The sequence below is a fragment of the Entelurus aequoreus genome, linkage group LG11 (assembly GCF_033978785.1).
Source record: "Entelurus aequoreus isolate RoL-2023_Sb linkage group LG11, RoL_Eaeq_v1.1, whole genome shotgun sequence".
Classification (NCBI taxonomy): Eukaryota; Metazoa; Chordata; class Actinopteri; order Syngnathiformes; family Syngnathidae; genus Entelurus; species Entelurus aequoreus.
In genome coordinates, this window is record NC_084741.1 from 42,144,615 (window position 1) to 42,158,223 (window position 13,609).

At 38.8% G+C, this 13,609-nt stretch overlaps 1 long non-coding RNA gene across 2 annotated transcripts; it reads right to left on the minus strand.

Moving 5' to 3' along the window:
• Positions 1-1,108: 1,108 nt before the first annotated feature.
• LOC133660683 (uncharacterized) lies at positions 1,109-9,730 on the minus strand. 2 transcript variants are annotated; one of them, XR_009827865.1, is made up of 4 exons: positions 9,463-9,730; positions 8,543-8,879; positions 8,364-8,445; positions 1,109-1,711 (listed from the first exon to the last, which is right to left on the minus strand). It is a non-coding gene; the product is annotated as an uncharacterized LOC133660683 (long non-coding RNA). The 2 variants fall into 2 exon arrangements; XR_009827864.1 differs by having other exon boundaries at positions 1,110-1,711; positions 8,543-8,876.
• Between the last annotated feature and the right edge of the window lie 3,879 nt (positions 9,731-13,609).

Here is a 13,609-nt window from a genome sequence, read left to right on the forward strand (position 1 = left end):
AGAGGAAACGCAAACAGAAACAGTGTGGAGAAAAAAAAAATGGAAGAATGGACGCATTTAGCTTAAAAACTAACAATAAAGTTTAAAATTAAAAAAATAAAGCCAATAATGAAATGTTTTTGTGGTCTCCTTCATTTTGAAAAGTATCGGAATACATTTTGGTACCAGTACCAAAATATCGGTAGTGGGACAATCCTACTGTGTTGTCAGGTAAACTAACTTTTAGTATCGTATTTATCCACCCCCGTTAAAATTAATTTTTGAATATATTTAACAACTCTAATGCTTTGATAAGGTGTTGTGGAGGGGGGCGTGGTCTGCGGGCCTGCCGTGGAGCGGGGTGTGTAAGAACCGGCCTTGAAGCCAGCGGCAGGTGAGTGGATTGCCTAGCTGGGACAGGCTATCTAATCACCTGTCGCCCTTATTAGCAGCAGCCGGACCGAGACACGTTGTTTGAGTTGGAGAGAGAAAAAGACACACGCTGGAGAGCACAAGGGAGAGAGCGAGAGAGACTGAGGCTGAAAAGTCGAGCGCGTTTGCCGCAGAGTGGACTAAATAAAAACATTATTGAATCCAGAATACTTGTGCAGTGTGTGGTGGTCAGGGGAACCCACGGCAGAGGAACTGCCACAGGTGTCAAATATAACAATTAATTTGGTCTTACTATAGTTCTTCTATTATTTATGTAAAACAAGTTTGGAAAATGTTGGATTTTTTTACTATAAAATTGCTATATAAAGCTAAAAAAAACTTTGCAAGAACGCTAATTAGACATTCTGTTTTGTATTACAGGGTTACCTTGGTCTTTGTATGACCCACTTTGTATATGTCTTGCTTTTCCGTCGAAACCTTGCACCGGTTTTCTGAAACGGCTAAACTTTGCGCCTAACAAACTTGTCCATCTTTCCGCGGAATCAAGTGCCCAAAGAATCTTACCTGTTGCTGACTCAGTCTCTGTATACTTTTTATTGAGTACGTCTGCAAAATAAGCCACCGTGGAGCCAAAGAAAGTTGTGCGTGTCAGCGCTTTGATAAAGAAGGTGAGAAACACATTCCAATTGAAGAAAAAACAAAACATCTTTGCCACCAAACGTATTTAATTACAGCAAAAGTTAAGTTAAATGTTAATTCTTCATTTATATGTATTTCAAAATTATTTTCTACATTTAAAACTATAAACATGTTTTGTGTTCATATGTTTGGGTGTCTGGTATGAATTAATTTGATTCATCTTATTTCTTATGGGGAAAAATTGCGTCAGTTTTGGTACGATTCCATGTACATCCGACCTTTTGCTTATAAAAACCAAGCTACCATTGTACAGTGGAACCTCACTTTATGAACTTTATTGGTTTTTGAACATGGCTCGTGAAGCAAAGTTTCCCATAAGAAACAATGTGAACATAATTAATTGGTTCTGGCCTCGACAAAAGTCCCTCTTTTAGTAAAAGACCGACCAAAATAACACAACAACAACGGCAACTTGAACTGTCCCTTTGGTGCTCTCAAAAACGTTAACAACCAAGTTGCGACACTAATCAAAAAAAGTTCAATAATGTTTACCTTGCCGTCAGCAAAGGGCGAAGACACGAGATGGAGAAGAGAGTGGGGGCAAAGACAAGAGTGGGTGTGGGTTTCCTCTCCTCTCTAAGTCTAAGTCCACAACAATTCCCTCGTTCTTTCCAGGCTGGTTTGTAGGCTCTTTTTGGACCTATCAAAGTAGACAAAACTCAGTCAATGGCGAGAAAAGAAAAAGAAAAAAAACACGGTGAAGCGCTGAGAAGTGGCGACAGAGTAATGGATGCGATGTACTCTAGGCCAGTGGTCCCCAACCACCGGGCTGCGGCCCGGTACCGGTCCGTGGACCGATTGGTACCGGGCCGCACAACAAATTTTTAAAAATGTTAAAAATTGTTTTATTTTTTATTAAATCAACATAAAAAACACAATATATACATTATATATCAATATAGATCAATACGGTCTGCAGGGATACAGTCCGTAAGCACACATGATTGTATTTCTTTATGACAAAATTAAAAAAAATAAAGTACCATTGTATAAGTTCCACTGTATTTTCAATGAATAAATGTTCTTTTAGTTCACGTTAGAATACATTTAGCATGAACAATAACATAACTGACATGAATTTCTCGTATTTTATTTAAAGGGGAATTGCACTTTTTTTTTGGAATTTTGCTTATTCACAATCTTATGTAATACAAGAAAACTTACCGTTTTCTTTTTTTTTTTAATGAATTCGAAATAGTAAATGAATGCGATCAAAAGTCAGCTTACAATAGAGCCGATGAGAGTCGCTCTATTCTGCCGATAAAAGCCCTTAAAAAAACATCCAAACACCTCCATTAAAGGCCTACTGAAAGCCACTACTACCGACCACGCAGTCTGATAGTTTATACATCAATGATGAAATCTTAACATTGCAACACATGCCAATACGGCCGGGTTAACTTATAAAGTGCAATTTTAAATTTCCCGCTAAACTTCCGGTTGAAAACATCTATGTATGATGACATATGCGCGTGACGTCAATCGTTGAAACGGAAGTATTCGGACACATTGAATCCAATACAAAAAGCTCTGTTTTCATCGCAAAATTCCACAGTATTCTGGACATCTGTGTTGGTGAATCTTTTGCAATTTGTTTAATGAACAATGAAGACTGCAAAGAAGAAAGCTTTAGGTGGGATCGGTGTATTAGCGGCTGGCTGCAGGAACACAACCAGGAGGACTTTGACTTGGATAGCAGACGCGCTATCTGACGCTAGCCGCCGACCGCATCTATGATCGGGTGAAGTCCTCCGCCGCTCCGTCGATCGCTGGAACGCAGGTGAGCACGGGTGTTGATGAGCAGATGAGGGCTGGCTGGCGTAGGTGGATAGCTAATGTTTTTAGCATAGCTCTGTGAGGTCCCGTAGCTAAGTTAGCTTCAATGGCGTCGTTAGCAACAGCATTGTTAAGCTTCGCCAGGCTGGAAAGCATTAACCGTGTATTTACATGTCCAGGGTTTAATAGTATTGTTGATTTTCTGTCTATCCTTCCAGTCAGGGGTTTATTTATTTTGTTTCTATCTGCAGTTAAGCCCGATGCTATCACGTTAGCTCCGTAGCTAAAGTGCTTTGCCGATGTATTGTCGTGGAGATAAAAGTCACTGTGAATGTCCATTTCGCGTTCTGGACTCTCATTTTCAAGAGGATATAGTATCCGAGGTGGTTTAAAATACAAATCCGTGATCCACAATAGAAAAAGGAGAGAGTGTGGAATCCAATGAGCCAGCTTGTACCTAAGTTAAGGTCAGAGCAAAAAAAGATGCGTCCTGCACTGCACTCTAGTCCTTCACTCTCATGTTCCTCATCCACGAATCTTTCATCCTGGCTCAAATTAATGGGGTAATTGTCGCTTTCTCTGTCCGAATCGCTCTCGCTGCTGGTGTAAACAATGGGGAAATGTGAGGAGCCTTTCAACCTGTGACATCACGCTACTTCCGGTACAGGCAAGGCTTTTTCTTTATCAGCGACCAAAAGTTGCGAACTTTATCGTCGATGTTCTCTACTAAATCCTTTCAGCAAAAATATGGCAATATCGCGAAATGATCAAGTATGACACATAGAATGGATCTGCTATCCCCGTTTGAATAAAAACATTTCATTTCAGTAGGCCTTTAAGGTTTTATATACATGCTGTAAGTATGTATGTAATGTAGCACATTTATAATAACATTTAATATTTACGTATTTTCCTTATTTTAAGCATACATGACCCATTGATTTAAAAAAAAAAAAAAAAGCACCACAGCGTTTTTTTTTAAAAACATCACTGATTACTAGTCACTGCAGACTATGAGAGCCAACAAACATAATAAAACATCACTTACTGTACAATGTCTGCTGTCATTTGGATGCCGACTGACAGAATCTTGTTATATCCCTGTTTAGATGAAGAGTGACTCATAAACCCCTCGAAGAAAAGGGGGATGGAACCAAGCATCTTTTGTGTCTAAATTGGCTGTCAAAGTGTGCCAATATGTCTTCATCCTTCTAGTATCCATGTGAGAGGCATGATTTATCATCTTCCACAAGCAAGGAAGCATTTTAGCACTCGATGATGTCACTACACAAGCTTGTGTTCACGGTGCCGCCATAAATAGTTTGTCTGCGTTAGCGCTTATAATAACAATATCACTAATACTTGGTTAATATTCAAGTCACAAAATGTAAATGGAGTATTGTTGCCGCTTTTTGGATTTTTTTTTATTGGGCTCTATCGGCGGAATAGGGCACCTTCCATTTGACTTTTATTTACGAGTTACAATGCATTAAAAAAAAATACATCCGTCGCAATCAATGTTCCCTCTAAGGTGCGCGCCTGTGCAATTGCGCACTGCTCAAGCATCCTCTGCGCACAGCAAATCTAAGCCACGCACAAAATCAAATAAAAAAATAAGCGCATAACACTTTTCGACACGACACGGACACGACAGAGAAAACAGTTTTCGTCATCAATGTTCAAATATTGTAACGTCTGTCGATACGCTTTGAGGACATGAATTCCATCCATCACTTTACTGAGCAAAACTCTTTATTGTCGGCCATAAACACATCACCAAAACATTAGTAAAAAAAAAGTATATCTAGCAAAAGTGGTCATTTTCTGCAGTACAAACCAGACCAAAAGCAACTTTGTTAGATCAACAGCAGCCGCTCGCTCTTTCTCACTTGCGCCAACACATGCACATATGGCACTTAGCCAGTGATGCGTTTACAGCCACACAAAAAGTCGGACAACTCCAACACCACACATAAAGTGCCATTCCAGGTCGTTACACTATGATTTACCAATCAAATGTGTGCTTATTCTAGTGTCATTTATTAGGAATCTTAATTTATAAATATTAATCATGAAATGCTGTAAGTATATTAAATAAATACTAATTAAAAAATATTTTTTACAAACAGGAAGTTGCAGGAATGTACACATGATCCCCTGCTTACATCTCATTGTGCAACATGTGAATGTTTTAATGGGAACTAAATGCAATGTCTGAAAGGGGTACAAATTATTTCCAAAGCAGGACCTCCACCCAGACAAACAATACAAGTACACAGTTCATGAAAAACAATATTTTTTGTTATTGTCATTGTAAGTGGGCCTAAACACTTATATTAGAAAATAACCTCATGGAAATGACTGCTGTCATTTGATTATAATAATAAGAGAATGTTGTCTGTCTATCTGTGTTGGCCCTGCGATGAGGTGGGGACTTGTCCAGGGTGTACCCCGCCTTCCGCCTGAATGCAGCTGAGATTGGCTCCAGCACCCCCCGCGACCCCGAAAGGGACAAGCGGTAGAAAATGGATGGATGGATGGAGATTTAACTTGTTATTTAGTCAGGTTTGGGACAGGTGTGCTGCTGGTGTAGCCACAGTGTGCACGTCTGATGTTGCTCACATGGGCTCCGCTGAATGCTCAGGGAGTTTTTGCGTTTGCTCACACACATGAAAAATTAGAGGGAACATTGGTCGCAATGTCTCTCATATAGATTGTGAACGATAGGCAATATTCCCCCAAAAAGTGCAATTTCCCTTTAAAACATCACAAAAGTCTCCTATATTTGTGGTATTGTCCCCGTCATCTGATGAATAATGGCGTCTTATGGGCGGAAAAACAAGTTTCCCAGTAGGAAATGATGGAAATAGGAATAATCTGTCAGTTAATCTGTTCATTTCAGAGGCTAGCAGGGTTTCTAAAAGAAGCTCATCTTGACCCCCAGCTGGCACTTTGTTACGTAACGCCAACATTTCCACCAGCAACGCACTGAAGGGTCCACAAGGGCTTTTAACGCATGATGTTGGACGTGGACTAACACCAATATTTAAATGAAAAATAAGTACTTCACATCTGCTTGTACCCGCCTGAAACCGCCCAGTCAGCACGTTTTAGTTGTCATAGTTCTGCAGGAAGCGACTCCAATTAGCTTCTGTCCTCCCTTCCCCTGTGGTCGGACTTACTAACTCCACTTTATCCTTTTAATGGCTTCTCCCGAAGAGCAAAGCGTTGCTGAGTAATGTCAGGAAGGTGAGCTTAAAATAGTCTCCATTAAGATTTAGCCACCACATTATGCAAGACAATGACATGCATGCATGCAGTCGTACTCATGCATGTCCAAACTTTTTCCACTGGGGGCCGCACACTGAAAAATCAAAGCATGCGGGGACCGTTTTTATATTTTTCATTTTCAAAACAGATACAATATTTAGATTTATTTTTTTTACCTTCAGGGCCCCAATCTCAGTCTTAAAAATTTTAAAATAAGTAATTTTTTTTTATGCTTTAATTTCTTGATCATCTTCAGGTCTATCTGCCGATATGTTTTTTTGTTGTTGTTTTATGTTATTTATGTCAAAAACCTTTTTGTTTTTAAATGGAAAAAACACAAAACATGCAATATTTTCCACAAAATTATTTCAAAGTGGGATATTTGATGTTACATAATTGGAACCGTAGATAGGTCAATCATTTATAACAACATTGATTTTAATTCATTATTTTTTGAGCAATGACGGTTTAAAAAAAATAAATATTGGGGATACAAAAGGGCCCCACTCACAAAAGTGTTAAAAATATTTCACACATTTTTTGTTTTTTACTTTCAACAAGTATGTCTCTTATCTGTTTTTATAAAAAAAAATGTATGTTTTTGTTTGTTTAATGCCCTTTTTTGTGAAATAAAACTTTGTTTTTTTTTATTATGGCAAACACACTAAATATGCAATATATTTTCTCCAGAAAATATTTCAAAGTGGAATATTTGATGTATTGTGAAGTAGGGCTGCAACAACTAATCGATTAAATCGATTATAAAAATAGTTGGCGATTAATTTAGTCATCGATTTGTTGGATCTATGCTATGCGCAGAGGCAATTATTATTTTATTTTTTGGATTGTTTTTTTTTTTTAATAAACCTTTATTTATAAACTGCAACATGTACAAACAGCTGAGAAACAATAATCAAAACAAGTATGGTGCCAGTATGCTGGGGTTTTTTTTCAATAAAATACTGGAAAGGATAGAAATGTAGTTTGTCTCTTGTATCCGATTATTAATCGAAGTAATAATCGACAGATTAATCGATTATCAAATTAATCGTTAGTTGCAGACCTATTGTGAAGTAATTGGAGCCTTAAATTGTTTCAATAATTCATAACATTGATTTTGACTAATTAGAATGTTCTGAGCAATGACAGTTTAAAAAAAATCCCACTGAAATTCTCAGGGATCAAAATGTGTTTACATTTTTTTTTTAAGTCCTAAATCTCCAGATGAACTTCCTATTTAATTGGTGTATGTATACTGACTTGTCATTATCATCCATTATCATATGTTATACTTGTTCTGAAATGGTCATGTATCCATCAAATCTGCTGTTGAAACTTGGACTATATAACCAACATATGAGTTGTTTGTAAATTAGGGGCGGGACATGGATAAGCATTCTCACTTTTTTTCCCGTATCCCTTTTCAGTGGGTGCCGTTGCATGTCTGTCAAACTACAAAGAGCAATGAAGTGTTGCTATATACGTCTGTCTGCCGAAATAAATAAATTCATTCATTCAAAGTTAAGGACTTTTGTGATTTCTGATAGTTTGTGAAGCCGCCAAAGGGACTTCAGTGTGTGTGCGCGACTGTTGGCAGAGCAGCGCATACAAAACAGTTCAGCTTGTCATTGTTGTTGCTTTGGCTTGTTGATAAAGACGAAGTTTAATCCTCACCAGCTTATGTTTATTTGATAGTACTGTATAGCACTTTGTATTGTGTTTAGGGTTGCAACTAACGATTAATTTGATAATCGATTAATCTGTCGATTATTACTTCGATTAATAATCGGATAAAAGAGACAAACTACATTTCTATCCTTTCCAGTATTTTATTGGGAAAAAAAAACAGTATACTGGCACCATACTTATTTTGATTATTGTTTCTCAGCTGTTTGTACATGTTGCAGTTTATAAATAAAGGTTTATAAAAAAAAATTAAAAAATTAAAAATTGCTTCTGCGCATGCGCATAGCATAGATCCAACGAATCGATGACTAAATTAATCGCCAACTATTTTTATAATCAAATTTAATCGATTAGTTGTTGCAGCCCTAATTGTGTTCAAAGTGTACAAACCCTAACTAAAATAGGGGCTTTTGCCAAAGCTGGATCCCAATATTCATATTTACATTGTTTCTTATCGAGAAGTTTGCTTCACTATATGAACTTTTGTACTTACGAAGGTTTCACTGTATTTGCACAATATCACATGACTTTTGAGTTCTCACTAAAGACACATCACATACCAGTCACAGTAAGGCCATGACTTAAGGGGCGGAGCTAGGCAGAGTGCAGTGTGTTGATTGGTGGACAGGGAACAGTCCCTTCCTAAATGGGAAGCAGAGCAAAAACTAAACATTAAATGTAAAAAAAAAAAAAAGTCTGATTTTTTTCTCAGCGGAAGTCTTGAATGGAAAATCCTAACCTTGGTTTGGACGAGTCAACATTGTGATTCCCACGGCCAAGGACTATGACGACAACGGAGAGGTCCAACAGGCCTGCATGAAGACCTCCAGGAGAGCGTGGGAACTTCTCAACTTGACAAAGTGCGCGGCAAAAGACGGAAAAGAAAGCGGAGAGGAAACGAGAGAACAATGGCGACGTACGGACACGTTTGTTGTGGCCCAGAAATTGTAAAAAAAAAAAAAGGCCGAGTTCCCACAGTGACCTTTCCCACGCTGCAGCTCTCTGTTATTTTCTGTTCTGTCACAATGTCTTTGTCCGTCCTTATCTTTGTGGACGTGCTTCACTTCTCCTTGCTGCTGCAGTTCATACAGGACAAACGGTGAAGACAACAATAAGACATCACGTTACCTGGGCTGTGCGTGTCTTCTCAGACCAATGTCATTTCGGCACAAAGATGTGTTTGTTTTCCTGCATTTTATTCACATTATAAATCATACTACCATTATTACTATTATTACAATTATTACTCATACTACCATGAGCTTATGTAACGAAATGTTGTTCTTATCTGTGCTGTAAAGTTCAAATTTGAATGACAATAAAATGCAAGTCTAAGTCTATAACCACATATTGAAGTCAAAATAAAAAATATATTTTAATGATCCTTCCATTTGTTTGGTATTTCTTTGATACTAAATTAAGAAAGTAAATGTGCAAGTAAAAAATATATAACATGTTTTAAAGGATAAGTTTATGTAGCCTCACTTCGACATACTACACACACTGTCTACCAAATTGAAAAAAGAGGGATTTGACTTATCTTTAACGCTTAGCAGCCACTACAGAACAAGTTTAATATTTAACAACTCGGCGACTCATGCTCAATATACAAAATAACTTAGTTGAAAAGCATTCATGTTGTCGAAGACGTAATTTTACCTGAACATTGTAGCGTACTTCCTGTTTACATTGGCGCCTCACAGCAACAACCAATCACACGTCGCCACCTTCCTCTTCAGTTTGTTGATTGGCGCGCGGCGTCGATGTACTTCGTGCACCCATTGGCTGCTGAGATACAACGAAAAGGGGAACGAGTAGCGATAATACTTACTAGAAATAAGTCAAAAATACATTCTGACATAACTAGAAAAGTTAATTAAAAGGTTTGTCATTTATACCCATGACAACTTAGTCAAGAAAGTCACTCATGTCGTCGAAGCTATGCTTTTGTTTGTACCACGTATCTTACTTCCTGATTTTTTTGGCGTCTCACACCGACAACCAATCAACGCCACCGCTTTCTTCGGTTTGTGATTGGCGTGCGACATCGAAGTAATTCTTGCAGCCATTGGCTGGCGGGGAAAAAAAACAAAACGTGACGAGTAGCGACGATGCTTCCTAGAAATAAAATCTTGTCAAATTTGTATGAAAACTTTTTTAAAAATGAATTTTACATTTGCAACCTCATTATACTATTGGCTAAGTTTTATATTCATAAATGTACGTTTCTCAATACTCGACCTGGTTTTTGTGCCTTTAAAAAAGAATTAGAACTCTACGTTAAAACACTCTCTACCTCTAACAACCAAAAAGCTGTGAAAACGATGATGCTGTGTTCCAAATTATTTACTGAACTTGTGTGAGCCTATGGCTTTGCACAATATATATATCGCATTCTATTTTAGTTACTTTGAGTTTGCAACCCCCTGGCGCTGATTTGTACTCCATCCATCTTCTTCCGCCTATCCGAGGTCGGGTCGCGGGGGCAGCAGCCTAAGCAGGGAAGCCCAGACTTCCCTCTCCCCAGCCACTTCGTCCAGCTCTTCCCAGGCCAGCCGGGAGACATAGTCTTCCCAACGTGTCCTGGGTCTTCCCCGTGGCCTCCTAGCGGTCGGACGTGCCCGAAACACCTCCCTAGGGAGGCGTTCGGGTGGCATCCTGACCAGATGCCGGAAACCACCTCATCTGGCTCCTCTCGATGAGGAGCAGCGGCTTTACTTTTCGCTCGTACCCGTGATCTTGTCCTTTCGGTCATAACCCAAAGCTCATGACCATAGAGGATGGGAATGTAGATTGATCGGTAAATTGAGAGCTTTGCCTTCCGGCTCAGCTCCTCGTTCACCACAAGGGATCGATACAGCGTCCGCATTAATGAAGACGCCGCACCGATCCGCCTGTCGACCTCACGATCCACTCTTCCCTCACTCGTGAACAAGATTTGTACTGTTTTTGGTATTTATTTTGATTATTATTATTTCTCGATTGTTTGTAAATGTTGCAGTTTATAAATAAAAGGTTTATAAAAGAAAAAAAACACTTGTCAAATACAAAAATAAAATAAATTAAAAAAGCAAAAAATAAGAAACATTGTCAAATAAGTAAATTGTAACAGAAATGGAAAAGCACATACATTCAATAATGTTGTCATATGTATGATACATACCGTTATCTGCACAGTCGTAAAATGTAGCTAAACAAGACATACTTTATACCCAAGGCAGTGGTCTCTTGACTTTAAGACCAAATTTTGAAAATGTGCAGTTTTCATTGGTTCATCCATGCACCATGTCATATTCAGCTAATATATTGTATATTGCTTTCAGGAAGACATAAAACATTTATTAAAGCACCAAAATGAGTATGGATATATGCTGCAAGGGCGAGCCAGGAAGAACACACAAAGGAAGGAAGTTGCATGATGTTGCAAATCAACGCAATGTTCACTTGAAAAGATTTTTTTTTTTTTTTTTTACTGACATCGAGCAGCACAAAAAAACACACTAGATCACTTTAATGTCCCCAACTATCATGCAACAATGCCACAAAAATACCACCGCAATGTCACGTCGTCTGTGTTAACTTTCATGTACAACATGTTTTAGTTATACCTCTGGAGGCACGAAGTCACGGCACAATGTCGCCCCCTTGTGATCAAACATGGGCTTCCATTATTTTTAAGGCTCATCCCAAAGTATGGTTCCCAGAGTATTTAAAGGCCTACTGAAATGAATTTTTTTTATTTAAACGGGGATAGCAGATCTATTCTATGTGTCATACTTGATCATTTCGCGATATTGCCATATTTTTGCTGAAAGGATTTAGTATAGAACAACGACGATAAAGATTGCAACTTTTGGTATCTGATAAAAAAAAGGCTTGCACCTACCGGAAGTAGCGTGACGTAGTCAGTTGAACATATACGCAAAGTTCCCTATTGTTTACAATGATGGCCGCATGAAGTGAGAGAGATTCGGACCGAGAAAGCGACAATTTCCCCATTAATTTGAGCGAGGATGAAAGATTTGTGGATGAGTAAAGTGCAAGTGAAGGACTAGTGGGGAGTTGAAGCTATTCAGATAGGGAAGATGCTGTGAGAGCCGGGGGTGACCTGATATTCAGCTGGGAATGACTACAACAGTAAATAAACACAAGACATATATATACTCTATTAGCCACAACACAACCAGGCTTATATTTAATATGCCACAAATTAATCCTGCATAAAAACACCTGCGTGTTTGTTATGCTAGCTCCTAGCTCCTCTGCTAGCTCCTAGCTCCATAGAACACGCCAATACAATTCAAACACCTGATCAACACACACAATCACTCAGCCCAAAAGACCGTTTACCTAACCCAAGGTTCATAAAGCTTATATATTTTTAAAAAGTTACGTACGTGACGCGCACATACGGTCAAGTTATCGAATGTTTAGCAGCCAAGGCTGCATACTCACGGTACCTGATATTCAGCTGGGAATGACTACAACAGTAAATAAACACAAGACATATATATACTCTATTAGCCACAACACAACCAGGCTTATATTTAATATGCCACAAATTAATCCTGCATAATAACACCTGCGTGTTTGTTATGCTAGCTCCTAGCTCCTCTGCTAGCTCCTAGCTCCATAGAACACGCCAATACAATTCAAACACCCGATCAACACACACAATCACTCAGCCCAAAAGACCGTTCACCTAACCCAAGGTTCATAAAGCTTATATATTTTTAAAAAGTTACGTACGTGACGCGCACTTACGGTACGGTACGTGTTATGCTAGCTCCTAGCTCCTCTGCTAGCTCCTAGCTCCATAGAACACGCCAATACAATTCAAACACATGATCAACACACACAATCACTCAGCCCAAAAGACCGTTCACCTAACCCAAGGTTCATAAAGCTTATATATTTTAAAAAAGTTACGTACATACGCAAAAAAAAGCCAAAGCTGCATACTCACAGTAGCACGTCTGCGTCTTTGTCATCCAAATCAAAGTAATCCTGGTAAGAGTCTGTGTTGTCCCAGTTCTCTACAGGCGTCTGTGTATCCAAATCAAAAGTCCTCCTGGTTAGAGTCTCTGTTATCCGAGTTCTTCCATCTTGACTGCATCTTTCGGGAATGTAAACAAAGAAGCGCCGGCTGTGTACTGTTGTGGCTGACTACGTTCGAAAAATACGTCCATTTCGCACCGACAACTTTCTTCTTTGCTTGCTTGGCTTCCTTCTCCATAATGCAATGAACATGATTGAAACAGATTCACGAACACAGATGTCCAGAATACTGTGGAATTATGAAATGAAAACAGAGCTTTTTCATATTGGCTTCAATGTGGAAGGCATACCCGTGTTCGTCGGGCTACGTCACGCGCATACGTCATCCTCAGAGGCGTTTCGAACCGGAAGTTTAGCGGCAAATTTAAAATGTCACTTTATAAGTTAACCCGGCCGTATTGGCATGTGTTATAATGTTAAGATTTCATCATTGATATATAAACTATCAGACTGCGTGGTCGGTAGTAGTGGGTTTCAGTAGGCCTTTAAAGCTTAATTTCACATGTATAAACTTTCTTTAGTTATTGGTTGACTGTTAAAAATAGAAAAAGGGCATCTATTAACCAGTTGAAATGAAAACCCTACAAGGGTTTAAGAAAACCTGGAAACTTTATTTGTTCTTTACAAAAACAAAAGATGACATGTACCTTGGAATGCTCGATGGTGAGTGTTACTTGTGGTCCAGTGCATCTTCTCCAGGACAGAAGGTCACAAAAACAAGGTGGCCTGCACGTTTACTCCTTTGCCC